The sequence below is a fragment of the Pteropus vampyrus genome, unplaced genomic scaffold (assembly GCF_000151845.1).
Source record: "Pteropus vampyrus isolate Shadow unplaced genomic scaffold, Pvam_2.0 Scaffold40, whole genome shotgun sequence".
Taxonomy (NCBI): domain Eukaryota; kingdom Metazoa; phylum Chordata; class Mammalia; order Chiroptera; family Pteropodidae; genus Pteropus; species Pteropus vampyrus.
This window is the reverse complement of record NW_011888821.1, coordinates 446966-459131: the sequence shown is the minus strand read 5'-3', so window position 1 is coordinate 459131 and position 12166 is coordinate 446966.

Sequence of the window (12166 nt, the reverse complement as noted above, 5' to 3'; positions counted from 1 at the left end):
TCTTTCTCTGTTACTGTAGTGAGAACAATTAATAAAGTGGCAAAAAGGCCGACCACATGGTGTCTATCCAGACACAGCCATGCACTAGCTAAACTTGGGTACGTTGTATCGCCTCACTGAGCCTTCATGACCCATCTGTAAAATAAAGAAAATAAAACTGCTTCCTTCATGAAGTCAAATGGCATGATGCATAAAAACGCCCAGTAAGTCCTCAGCAAATGTTAGTTATCATTATTACCCAGTAATGGGCGCAATAATGCTAAGGGAGCTCTTTGGGTCCAGTTTAATTTGTTTTAGGCTTTGACCCATTGTCTTTAGTTCACCTTCATCATTCATTCGTTCGGCAATTATTTTCTGAGCACCTCCAAAGAAGTAGGTATATTACCAATAAAAATTTTTAAAGAGGAAAACACATCTCTTGCCTGATGAGAAGTTTCATTTATATGTATACAGCACCAAACTAAAGAAAGTAGCATGGAAGGAGGCTAAAAGAGCCCCTCTTTTTATTAAACAGTCAAATAAACAGATCTGTTTGGCTAACTAGAACTCTTACTTGATCAAGTCTAAAGATATAATCAATAGACAGGCTGGGCAGACAGAAAAAGAGAGGAGAAAATTTCCCAATGACTTTGGAGTCAGAAAGAGAATGATTTGCAGAAATTTAAGGTGAGGGGCCACCATATAAACGATCAGTATACAATGTGCATAGAAACACATGTTGCACTGTTGGTAATGATACCCCGAGACAAATGGCAGACACACTCATTAGAAATCCATCTTTCCTTCCTCAGCCGTGGCAATACTGAAAAGTTTGGGGGCACTGATTTGGTGTCTAAATCAATTGTCACCAGCAGTGCTATCTGTTCCTTTCACAAGCGTGTACTATAAGTCATTTCACAATGATGACACCAACGCTCATTAACACATGGCAACAGGACCAAGTGGCTAAGGACTGCTGAGGGTCTCAAACTCAGCACACTTCTTTTAGTGTTTCCTGGAAAAGCCCATGGTTTTTAGTTCGAGATTCTCACCTAGTACATCACCTGTGCAATCACTCCCGAGTCTCTGCACAATTCTTCCTTATCTATTATAATACAATTTCTTTCAGGGGGAAAAAAAGAAAAAGAAAAAAGAAAAAGGAGAAGGAAAGAAGGAACAAAATAAGTAAGGGGGGAGGAAAGGAAGGAAGGAAATCAAGAGTGAGAAGAAAAGTTGCCCTGTTCATCATCTTGAACACTTTCCCACAGAGAAGTGACTGGTTTCAAGGACAATTTAAGAATGGATATCTTGATAATCAGAGGCTTGAGCTCTATAAACTGTAGGGTGATCTTACGGGCTCAATAAAATCAAGCACTTGCTGGGGCTGTGTTTGGATGTGGAGAAGGCTGAGAAAATAAATCACCTAATGGAAAATTACAGAGGAGCTGCTTCTCCTTTGCATAAATGAGAAACTCGACCAATTTGGTTCTGAGGACTTCGCTGCATGTTGTTGTAAAAAGCAGACACAGCTTTTGTTGTCTGGTTACAAGATGATAAATATTCATGCTGGTGAATTACCACTTGCTAATGGCCCAATATTTGGCATACCTGTTGTCACCCAGCTCTAAAATAGCAGCGACAGTTTAGGATGACAATGCTGGCGGGTGTTAACGATGGGATACTGTAACTAACAAGCACAAGGAAACAACAAATTTCCAGTTCCTGATTAAACCGAGGTCCCCCAAGTGAGCCCATCTTACCTGGCACTCATCTTTAAAAATGTTTCTCATTTTTCAAACCCATAGAGATTTTGAAGCCCCTCCATTAGCTGTCAGAGCAGCTATTCACATTTCTTCATTCGTGTATCTCCCACATACTCTGTGACTGTAGTCGTTAGCTCTGTGAATGTGAGCTCTGGAGCAAAGCTCTCTGCTTTCCAAGCCTCGCTGTACCACATCCAAGATGTTTGTGCTAGGGCATGTCACTGAAGCCCCTGGCTTTTTGTGCCTTTATAAAGTGAGGCAACAATATTATTTATCACCTTTTATGGCAGAGGTTCTCAAACTTAACACTATGACATTTAGGGTCGGGTCATTTTTTGTAGAAGGGGGGTCCCCATGTCCTGTAGGATGCTTGGCAGCACCCCTGACCAATACCCACTAGATGCCAGTAGCACCCACTCAACTCCCTACCATTTTGTGACAACCAAAAATGTCTCCAGCCAGACATTGCCCAATGATTCTAAGAACGAAATCAACCCTGCTTGACACCCCCTGGCTTGTAGAGGGTGGTTTCTGAAGAAAGACTGTGCCATATTTATAGTGCCCAGAACACTGTTGGGCACACAGTAAGGCCCTGTGGAGGATAACTATTCCCATTTGCAAGACACGGTGCTGGACATTTGGGCAGGATATAGGTTGGAATCGAATGAGACGTCTTGCCTTATGCAACTTACAAAGCATTTAATTTTGTTCTTTGCACTTGTCACTCCCACACCTCTTCTTTATTTACTTGTTACTATCTGTCTCCCTCCCACGAGCACTTAAGACCGATGGGGAGCGGGGCCTTCGTTGCCATGTTCACTGCTAAATCCCCACAACAAGTGTACAGTCGAGAACATAGCAGATGCTCAGGAGAAACTGATGAGAACGGATGCTATATACTCCACACCCATAGTCCCAGAAGAGGGGATACAGAAAACTACACATGTTAAATAGTTTGTGTGTATGCACATACGTGTGTGTATGTATACATATATATGTATGTATGTATGTACATGTTCATGTATCTATGTATGTATTGGTACATATATAGTAAATATATTATATCTTCCAAGTGCCTTAGATAATTCATAAATTCAGGCAAATATTAAAATACTATCTTAATCCACCTCTCTATGGTTTTTTGTCAGTCTTAAAAGCTTCACAAAATGGAAATGAGATCACATTTTCCTGCTTAAAAACCTTCAACTGTGAGAGTGAAAACCTTCACCTTAGAAGTATAGGTTTGATATTTGGCAACAGTCCTTGGGAATGACAGCCAATTGAGAATTTTATTCTCTCGCTCTTTCTTAAAGATAAACTTCACTGTTATTTAATAGGGCAATCTTTTGCAAGCAAATTGTCATTTCTGAACTAATAAGTGCTTGACCACGAATGTCCCATGTTCTTTTTACATACTGCTAAATGTACTTAGCAATTTTTTTTTTTATTCTCCAGGGAACCCAAAAGTCAATTGTGAGCAACAACAAATCAGTAATTAAGTGGTTTGGTATAATTTTTCTCAATAATTTTTTCACAATAATTTTAAGTTTTCAATAACTTTCAAGTATCTGATTCAATAATGATTTTTCTTTCAAAATTACCAATTTTTCAAAAATCCCTTTGTGAGAGCACCATTTAAAGCACCCTAAGAGTGACTAAATAATGTCAACCCCACTCTCCATTAACCCAGAAAATGCAGGCAGACACAAGCGCAGGCACATTGGGCTCACGTTTCCGGTCCCTGCTCAGTGACTCAGAGGTTTGAGACATCTTAATCAGTGACCTGCACGTCCACTAGCAGTCACAAAGTCAGTGGTCTTGTTTGTGGCCAGCATTTTCTTCTAAAAAGAAGTAAATTACAACATATCAAAGTGCTTGTGAGACCTCTGTCCCTGTATTGTAGGTGAGTGTTGGGTCACAGTATAAAATGCATTTCTTATTATGGGTCACAGTAAAAACCAAAAAGGTTTCAAATACATTGGCAAAAGTTTCCATTTGAAAAGCAAATCTAGTAAACAAGAGAAAGACCATTTGTAGAGGGTGGTGACTTAAAGGCTGGCGCGAGTCCATGAATATTGCGAACTGAAGAAATGGCCATCCCTCATCAACCAGAGACAACCACAAAAGATCTTTTTAAAGTCAAAGATGGAGGACTGAGGTCCAGGAGGCTGACCTGAGGGAATGTGTGAGGATGTTACTTCACCACGAAGAGCTGACGAAAGCTTTCCATCCATGCTAGTTCCCTGTAAAGATGTTCTTTCTTTTCTTGGGGATTTGGCCTCTCTCCATTAAGATTCAAGCTTTTAACTTGCAGAATATAGAAACTACCTAGTATTTGACCATTGTGACAGGGCCACATTCTGATTATTTTATTAAAGAAAGATTTTAAACACTCCATCTAAAAATTGATCACTTTTCAAGACTTATTTCTTACAACCAATTGCTGAGTTTATGTAAAGTAACATAACAACTTTCAATAATAATATCTGAGAGCATATCGTAGGCGAGTCTCATCGAAAGTCGACAGAATGGAGGATAATTTTCATTTTCTCATTTTTGACTCATAAATAGCATCCCTATCCACTATTTATCTAGTTTCAAATTTAATTAATGGTTCTGATAATAATTGCACAATTTCTATGGCCATAGAAAAAGCAGTCTGCATGTAGATAATAGGGCATTTTAATATTTTTGAAGTTCAAAGCTTTCTATAAATAGATAAATTCAGAAATTACCACCAGATCTAAAATAATATCGGAGGATAGATGAATAATTAATACCAAAGGCATATGTTCCTGGGGAACACACGAAACAGAAGTAATAAACCTATGCATTGCTACTCTGATCAAGCTACTCATGTCTTAAGGGGAAAACCACTTTGCTTGGACCTCAGGATTACTATCATTATTGATAATAATTATGATGCATAACAGTTTGCCTACTCAGCGACTGTCATCACCTACTGTTTCCTTTCATACTGGCACCATTCCTGATTGGTTGTTGGAGCAGATATCATGCAGCCAACAAGCCAGTACAGCAGCCTGGACCAAGTACAGTGGATTCTGACTCTGTGTTCATTCGCTGTATGAAATCGGTACAAATCACGTTGCCTCTCTGTTAGTATGGGTGTGAATCCCATTGCCTCCAGCCTGTTGCCTGGACAACAAACCCACCTCTGGTAATAGAAAGCCACTGGGTAAAGACATAAATGCAGGCTGGCTGTTGGAAGCCCAGCAGGATTGCACTGAAGGTGAGTGAGGAGATATGAGCAGGTAAGGTGGGTCACAGGGGGCCCCTAGGTGGCTTCAGGATGGGTGCTGGTCTCCAGAAAAGCCAACCACATGGTTAGAGAGTTGGAACTTTGGGCCAGCGCAACATCTAAGGGGAGAAGGAAGGCTGGAGATGAAGTTCAATTTCATGACCAATGATTTATGCCTACATTATGAAACCTCAATAAAAATTCTGGACACCAAGACTGAAGGGAGCTTCCTAATTGGTGAACATTTTGATAGGCAAGGAGGGTGACACATCCAGACTCCATGGAGACAGAAGCTCCTGTGCTTGGGACCCTCCCAATCTTTGCCCTGAGGTCTCTGCATCTGGCTATTTATAGCATGTATAATAAAACTTTTAATCTATGGCCATGCCACCCTAAACATGCCCAATCTTGTCTGATTTCAGAAGCTAAGCAGGGTCGGGCCTGGTTAGTACTTGGAAGATCAGCTGCTGTAGGCTTAAAAAAAAAAAAAAAAATTAGCCAATCTATAATTCGTGTCATATTTATAATAAAACTTTTGTAATAAATATATAGCTTTTCCATGAGTTCTATGAGTTGTTTTTAGCAAAATATTGAACCAAAAGTGGGTGGTCAGAGGTCCCGAGTTTGTAGCTAGACTTGGAGAAGTGTGTGTGTGGGGAGGGGGGTGGGTGGAGGAGTTGTGGACACCCCAAACTTGTGGCTGGCGTGAGAAATGGGGTCAGTCTTGTGAAAGACTTTGCCTTTAACTTGTGGCATCTGTGTTAACTCTAGGTAGCTGCATTAGAAATGAGTTGAATTTCAGGACCCCAAGAGCAGGGGAACACTGGTAAGCACCCCACATGGCCACTACGAGCCATGGTTTCCTTGTCTGTCTGTCAAAATGGGACTGATAATAACAGCAATAACTATTTTCTGGAGTTATTCAGCAGGGATTGTTCAGATAATATATGTTAAATCCTTAGCTAGCCCAGTAAACACTAATTTAGCTCTTTCACCCCCAGATGATAAGATGAGATAACTGAGGCTCAGGGACTTTAAAGGACTTATGTGGAATGTGGCAGAATGTGGCAGAACAGGAGGCTGGCTCCCAGGGAGGGTCAGTTTCTGCCCCAACAGTCTGTCTTTCCTGCCTACACAGCCCATCCCATTGGCTCCCCAGGGCACTTTTTGACAAAAGGCACTAGAAGTGAATACAAATCCCATTTGAATAGACACATATGATCCAACACGCCTTCCCCTGAGGCAGTAGCATTCTTGGGCGTCCATAGCTTTGGTTTTAAGGGCAGTCCTGGCACGAGGGCCTCAAAATGATAAAACCCTGGGTCAAAGTTACATCAGCACACACCTAAGGGAAGCCTGGCTTTGCATGATTTATTTTCTTGTACTTGTAAAAACAAATCTATATGTGCATGCGCGCACACACACACATAGCCATAAGATGCTTGAAACTCTAAATGGCGCTAAAGAAAAAAGAAAGTTGCCAATTTCCCAATCCCAAAACAAGCCCTAGGAATGTGGGATGGTCCTGTAACACAGGCTCTTCTCCACAAGCAGGGCCTACGTGCCTACCCCCAACTCGCAGAGGACACTTCCGAATGAAGAGGCAGGTATATAGCAGCCAGCCTCTGGCAGTGGCTGATTTCAGATGCTTTGCAGGTGCTCACGTCTTGTTTTTCTGAACAGGATCAAATCCTAAGATTTTAAACCCAAACTCTCCAAGAGCGCAGCCACCAGACTCTCAAGGACAAAATGATTATCTCAGATCTCCAGAAACTGAGCAAGGGACGAAACAGCTTTGCGAAGGGAAGGGTCGCTTGTGGAATCTGATTTTCCCTCAGCTTCTAAAGAATATAAATTCCTTACTGGCTTAAGACAGTGGTTTGTAGCTAGATAAATTCTAGCTGAAATCTTTGCCTCCTTCCTCAAAAATAATTGTTTGGAGATGGCAGTATTTTGTTCATTCAAATTCTCTGCCTTTTTTTTTTTTTTTTTTTTTAACATTTTGCAGGATATTTTAAGTTGTGTGTCTTAGGTTTTAAAAGAACAATTTTTATCGAGGTAAAACATATACTGAAAAGTGCACAATTGAACAGACTCGTTTAATTAGTACTCATGTGGATCTTCATTTTTAAACAGAAAATCCATTTAAGGATTTCTAGTTTCAAAGGGCTTGTTAAGGTTTATAGTTGTTGCCAAATGTTTGTATTTGAAAAAGTACATGGCGAGACACCTGGGAATTCATTCATTTAGTCGAACCACAAATGGTAATGGAGAGCCGATCTGCGCCAGGCTGTGAGTATGCACCAGTGAACAAAACGGAAGATGGTGTATGTACCCTCAGTGTGCTTACAGATAGTGGGTAAGAAATAGTATAAAAAGTAACATGGCAATGCATGTAATGATTATTGTGATAAGACCTACAAAGGAAACAGAGGGTATGATGACAGAGAATGGAGACAGGATGGGTGAATTCAATTAAAACGAAAGCACAAATCTCTGTCATTTTCTCAAGCACACCTGTGTCTCTACTGAATTGTAACTTCCCAACACTGTGTCCTTTTGTCATGGGAACTTGCTGAAGCCACAGCGTAGGCTAGGTTTGTAAATGTCTGAGAGGAAATGGAAACTGGCTTAGGGACCCGAGCATGGAGTATCGCTCATATAGATTCTCACGAACAGACTCAAACTGTATTCATTCCATTTTAAAACACTCTGAAAGGTAGAAGTGTCTGCCTGCCACAATGGGATGGAAGAGAAAAGGGCCCGGTCAGGTTAAGGGGGAATCAGGAACACCCGCTAATCTATGAGCTGGAGGTCATCTCGATGGAAACATCAGTGCATTAAAAAACACTAACGATCAAGTCCCAAATATTAAATACTAAAGTCAATGCAGCCAACTATGTAATTTAAGGTGCCCCTCTTATTCCCCATGAGACATCTGTGAAGGGCCCCGCTTTATGTTAAGGTTGAAGCAGGGCGCTTTCTAGAATGAAGTGATTTTCTTCTAGAGATCTGCTCACGAAAGCCACGTACATGGGCCACATACACTGCACAAGGGTCAGTGACTTGGTGCTTTATTTCCTGCGTGTCCCCCAATGGCCCCTGCTGGGATGAGAATGTTATTTTGATCAGATACTTTTCCTATAGCACTTACCACAGTTGCAATTCATTCAAGATATGTTTATTTAATACAAGTCTTTCCTAAGAGCTATAAGTCAAAACTGTGGTGGCTTATTTAGAGCTGTATCCTCATTTCTTACAGTGGGATATAGTTGTCTCCCTCTCTCTCTCTTCTTTCTCTTCTTTCTCTGTCCGTTTCTTTCTCTGTGTGTCTTGCTTTCTCTTTGTCTGTCTGTCTAGGAATAGGCATAGATATACATAAAAATAAAGATAAATGTACAGGTATAAGTATAGGTCTAGTTATAGACATAGACATAGAGATATAGCTAGAGCTAGACAGAGAGACAGAGATTAGATATAGACATATAGATAAAAGTATGCTATAGAGTAGATGTAGATATGGATATAGACACAAGTATAGGTCCAGAAATAAAGACATAAGTACAGATAAGGGTATAGACATAGAGAGAGAGATGTGCAGACATACAGACAGACATAAATATAGCTATAGACAGAGAGAGATATAGATATGGATAATATAGATATTTGCCAAGCAAATGGATGACACCTGACCGCTATGCCCACACACTGATCTCGACCATCACCTGTCTCTGATATCCAATCATAACGCCATGCATTTGTGGAACACTCACCATTTTCCAAACCTCTCTCAAAATAGTTTACCTTACTTGGACCTCAGCAACCCTGTAAAGTCAGCAAGCCAGGCAGGCATTACAATTCCCATTTCAAAGAAGCAAAAGTTCTGTTTTGCCCACATGACCAGTAGGTGGATCAGCCATTAGATAAACACACAATTGTTCATTTCAACTCATGGTTCTGTCCTTTTGTACTAACATCATTTTTTAACATAAATTTTTAACCAGAAAAATTTAACATGAATTTCCTGACATTCAAGTTTTCCAGCTCTGAATGGCTCCTGACATCGCAGAAACTCCACATGGCCTTTCAAACAGCTTTCAGAGGAATGATGCTCAGAATGATGTGTGCTGTAGAATTGTCAATCCACAGCATCATTTTCAGACCCATCCACGATCTGGCTTAGGATAGGAATCGGATGAGCTCTTAAAAATTCTATTACCGTGGAGGTGCCAAGTATCAATAATGTGCTTTAAACGGAGCGGGGGGGACAACAACTCAATTTCCAAAAATAGTTTAGCAAATGGAGAAAAGAGATGGACTCGACCTCCAAATGACCAAATAACCCTGAAGGTATTATGTATTCCCCTCCTGTAGGAAAAAATTAATTTTTCCCATTTTTAATAGCAAATAACTCCACAGCACTAATGACTTTCATATTTGTCTAAATTTTATGTTCTTTTGGCAGAGTGTGACCCTGCATACACAGCTTCTGAACACGTCTAAAGTCTTCTCTGGAAGCAGAAGCTACTATAGTTTGATTATATGAAGGAGTAACTGCTTTAAAAGGCTACATTTCCCAGGAGACAGGAGGCTGCAGAGAATTAATGGGTGTTGCCTGGCTAAAGAGAATTTTGGGTCCTCAGAGAAGCGCTACAAGGACTGAGCAGCCTATTGCACTAAAAGGTATGAGGCTGTGTGGAGCCATCCTACAAATGGATGATCCTTAGCACATTTGGAAGAGTTGAGAGACACGTGTGATGGTGAGCCCCGCAGACTCCACTACCACATGTGGGCGACATCGGCTGTAAAGTGAGGGGACTGTGTTCTTCCAGATAAGTGCCGAATCCCCTGTTCCTCTGGGTTTTCACTTCCCTGCACATAGGATGCGGGTATCCAAGGTATAAATAGACCTGGGCATTCGTGGTACATTGTCCTTGTACACTTTCCATTTTAGTCTGTGGAAAGTAGGTTAAACCATTACGCTTTGCAGCAAAAGCAGCTGGCCTATCCAATATTTTATATGAGTTTTATTAATCATGATTAAAGAAATAAACCCCACTAACTACTCCTCGGAGCTTTGATAAGTTGCCCATGAGCAAAGTGGCGGGATCCCAAATTCATAACTTGCTCTTCTGGGGCATGCAGTCTGCCTTTTAGAGGGGTGGCACCTCCTGGATCCTGGTTGTTAGATATTACTACTCATTGCCATTTCTCATTTTCCTTCCCTTTCTGACCGCGGGAGACTTGAGCCCAAGACCCTCTGTGTTAAGAGCCGTGTGACTACTTCTGACCAATGAGGTTCACTTGCAGGATGAAGCACTGAAAAGCTAGTGCATGGTTCTCCAGGTTTTCTTCCCCAATCCTGATGATAAAGGAAATGGTATGTTCCAGATGAGGCAGCTACAAGAGGGTGGAGTCTCCACAGCCCGAATCCCTGAGTCGCTATCTGGAGCAGAGCCCTTGACAGTCTACATCAGACATGTAAAACTTTGTCGTATGAAGCTACTGAGATTCTGGAGTCAGTCTGTTACTGCAGCATAACCTAACTCATCATGACTAAGCGACTCTCCCAATCAAATTCTCCAGAGAATTCACGACCCATCTTCAAAACATCCACAAAATACTGTGAAAGCCCAGCCTTGGCTCTGCAATGTTAGGAGCTGTTCAGAGCTGGAAAACTCGAGTGTCAGGAAAGTCATGTTAAACTGCTCTTGTACGATCAAGTTACAGACACATCAAAAGAGTCTTAACAGCATTTGCAGAAATGAACGTTTCTGTGTTATAGAGTAGACTGCAAAATTTACATTTATAGTAAAGCATGAAGAATATCGGACTCATCGAAAAGCCTCTAAATCATTCTGTTTGGCGGGCACAAATATTTAGCAGTTAAGTTATGCCTGGCCTTAGGGCTCTTTCTGTAGAATTAGCTTGAGGTTATAAAATGAGATTTGGGATGGAGAAAAAGGCTACTGAAGGGCACTGTGTCAATTCTGAATTCCCTTTAACCTACGGTGGCCAAGCTGCTCCCTTCCACAGCATAAATAATATGAGGTCTAGGTGTGTGGGGAGTTTTAATCTGATAGTTACCCTTCGGGGTGCTGTCAGCTTCTGCTGGAATTTGTTCTTCTCTGTGGCTGTGTAGTTGGTTCTCAGAGGACAGCTAAACCCTCTCGCTCAGGAAACAACTTGGGGAAAGGATGGGGTGAACAAGGATGCATTTTGTCTGGCCTGCTCCCACTTTTATCACTTGAAAGCTCCACACTCCTAGAAACCCCTCAGTCCCAAGCAAACTGGGACCCCTGGTTGCTATAAAAAAAAGAAAGGACGAGAATCCATGACAATAACTTACTCCAGAATGAAAGGGTCCAGACAGGGAAACGCACGTACACAATGCTCTTTTGAAGCCAAGATGCTTTAGGAGAAAAGTAAGTGTTTGTAACAACTGTCTTAGCTCAGGCTGCCATACAAGATGCCACAGACTAGGTGGCTTCAGCAACAGAAATCTTATTTGCTCACAGTTCTGAAGGCTGGAAATCTGAGATCAGGGTGTTGGCGAGGGCTCTTTTCCTGGCCTGCAGGTGGATGGCTACCTTCTTACTGTGTCCTCAACTCCTCTCTCTTGCTCTCTCCTTCTCTCCCTCACCCCTCTCTCTCCCCTCCTCTTCTTATGAGGCCACCAATCCTATCAGATTAGGATCCCACTCTTAAGACCTCATTTAATCTTAATTACTTACTAAAAGCCCTATCTCTAAATACAGTCACATTAGGCATCAGGACTTCGCCATGAATTTTTTTTTTTGGGGGGGGCAGGGGACACAATTCAGTTCATAGCATGAACACAGAGCCCTACATCTCCCCAACCCTTCAGAGTCCTCTGCAGTATCCTTAGGGATCCAGTAATTAGAAATCTACTCAGCTCATCAGAAATATCTCCGGTAAGACTGGAGAGAGATTAGTAGAAGCAAGGCACTCCTTATTGCTTGTGTTCACAATACCTGAGAGGTTTGGTTTTGATAATGAGAGTAAGCTGATGTGTTGATTCTCAGACATAACTGTGCTTATGAATGAACTGGGTATCTTGTTAAAATGCAGATTCTGATTCCATGGATCTGAACTGGGGCTACATTTTGCATTTCTAGCCATCCCCCAGGTGACGCCGATGCTT